At 39.4% G+C, this 2,500-nt stretch overlaps 1 protein-coding gene across 6 annotated transcripts in view; it reads left to right on the top strand.

The window, feature by feature from the left end:
• Window positions 1-2,347: 2,347 nt before the first annotated feature.
• ACC (acetyl-CoA carboxylase) overlaps window positions 2,348-2,500 on the top strand; it is a 49,027-nt gene continuing 48,874 nt past the window's right edge. For 4 of the 6 annotated variants that reach the window (XM_086536057.1, XM_086536054.1, XM_086536055.1 and 1 more), the window contains exon 1: window positions 2,348-2,480. The gene's annotated coding sequence lies outside the window, so the exon portion shown is untranslated. The other 2 variants (XM_086536052.1, XM_043008614.2) reach the window with 2 other exon arrangements.

Below are 2,500 nucleotides of genomic sequence, written 5' to 3'. Positions count from 1 at the left end.
TGTCTGCGTGTTCGTTAAAAAAAAGACTTATTTTTAAAAAGTTTTCACGCGAAGAACTTCTTTGTAGGGGCCATTTCCCTCACAAATTTAAAGTGGATATCATTTCAACATTCTGTCAAGGTTTCCCGTCTACTCTGACAGTGAGGTAGTTTGGATAACGTATATCGACTACTTAACTATTGATGTAGGTTAGTAGATATATAATCCACTAAAGGAGAAAGGTATTGCTAATATTTTAGTATCTTTAAATGTTCAACTTATAGTAGTTGTGTACCCTTTGGAATGTGTTTTAGAGGCACTGAAATATGCAGATAATTAGCATATAGTTGTCCAGTTTATATCAAACTTTGGTAAATCCAAATGAAAAAACACGCATGTTTTATTTGCAGACGTGCAACAGCATAGCATACTCCGCTTATAGCTGACCATTGACATAATTAAATCAAGGTGTAAACGCCCTGCCTTGAAATAAACAGTAGCATGAAATCTGTTTAACATCTTAGCAACAGAGAGAGGGAGGGTGGGAGAGAGAGAGAGAGAGAGAGAGAGAGAGAGAGAGAGAGAGAGAGAGAGAGAGAGAGAGAGAGAGAGAGAGAGAGAGAGAGAGAGAGAGAGAGAGAGAGAGAGAGAGAGAGAGAGAGGTTGTACTTTCCGCTTCAAAAATGTGAAGAGGATTCTGTCCTTCAAAAGTATGAGACACAAATTGAGAGAGCGAATCGTTATCTAACGGTGGAAGCCTGATTAAGTTACAGATATCATCAAAGGGCAAAGCAATTAGTCATGCAGACTCTCGAACACGTGCAATCTTTGTTTGTTTGTTTTCTGCCCTTCCTTTTTCCTTTTAATTTTGCCGTCCTGTTACCTTTGGTAATGTATTCTAATAATTTTTTTCTTCATGTGAGACCTAAATAAGAAACATGACGTAAATGCAAAAGCAGAAAACAAGAAGAAGAAGAAGAGGAAGAAAGAGAAATGTCATCGTGAATGGCGCTTCTGGTATGGAGATGCAAGCCGACGCGCTGACAGTTACTGTGACGCGCTCGGTTCTTTATAGGGTAATATACTATATATATATATATATATATATATATATATATATATATATATATATATATATATATACATACACACACACACACACACACACACACACACACACACACACACACACACACACACACACACGCAAGCACGCACGCACACACATGTATATGTATACATACATACATACATATGTATATATATATATATATATATATATATATATATATATATACATATATACACGATACTGACAGGTCATACGTACCTGATGGCGAGTAGAGAGAGAGAGAGAGAGAGAGAGAGAGAGAGAGAGAGAGAGAGAGAGAGAGAGAGAGAGAGAGAGAGAGAGAGAGAGAGAGAGAGAGAGAGGAGGAGAGAGAGAGAGAGGGAGAGAGGAGAGAGAGAGAGAGAGAGAGAGAGAGAGAGAGAGAGAGGAGAGAGAGAGAGAGAGAGAGAGAGAGAGAGAGAGAGAGAGAGAGAGAGAGAGAGAGAGAGAGAGAGAGAGAGAGAGAGAGAGAGAGAGAGAGAGAGAGAGAGGGGGGGGTGAGGTAGATCCTCCATGACCCTCGTCCAAAACGACGCGACATCGTCCACAGGAAGCGAAATGAACGGGCAAAGCAAAATGGTATGATTGCCCAGGTTATTATGACGTCATCTGGTGCGATGTCGAACCACCGGCTGCGTTGGCACAAGTCCCGCCTCGCGAGCGATCGGACCACTGCCGCTGCGGCCCGGTTTCCTTTCGCCAGGATTTAGCTCTTTTCTACCGCGCTCTCAGGAAGATATATATTATATATGCTTGCCTTTTTCTATAGGTGCGATTTGTTTTATTTGATTACCTTGAGTGTCTGCGCTTTTACCCCGGAAGTACAATGAAAAATATAGCAATGTTTTCTTCGAGAAGGCAATAGCGTTTAGAAATTGCCAAATACTGTTAACTGTAAAGGATTTTAATTTGATCAGTGCGAAATTAATTCGGACTTTTGGATTATTAAGACTATAGCAACCTCAGTCATGTCCTTTCTTCTAGTATCTATCAAACTTATCAAGGCAAAATACCTTTATAAAATGAAAATATATCAAGAATAATCCGCATTCTTGGAAAAATCTTTAGAAAAGGCTCACAATATCGTTATTCACATTGTCAAATAAAAAGATCAATCAGATAACAGCGCCATAATAGAAAGCAGATATTGTTTATATATATAAAACAAACTGGCACGGATGATAACAAATAATCATCTATCCTAAGCTAAACACAAAAATCAAAAGTCGACTAAGCAACCCTGATGTAAGAGACCAGCAACACCTTCGGAGAGAGAGGCCAATGAGTAAAATTCCCAGTGATCAGTTCCTTTTTTTTTTTCTTTACTCGGGTGACTTGCATGACAACTTTTCCATGGTTAAAAATCAGTCTTGAGTGTACCTCAGTCGGGGTAAGTAGGTTGGCTTGTAG

The sequence above is a fragment of the Penaeus japonicus genome, unplaced genomic scaffold, assembly GCF_977035675.1.
Source record: "Penaeus japonicus unplaced genomic scaffold, GWHDUDI00000001_assembly GWHDUDI00000004, whole genome shotgun sequence".
Taxonomy (NCBI): Eukaryota; Metazoa; Arthropoda; class Malacostraca; order Decapoda; family Penaeidae; genus Penaeus; species Penaeus japonicus.
Note: the sequence above shows the minus strand (reverse complement) of the source record. Positions and strands in the feature narration are given on the sequence as shown.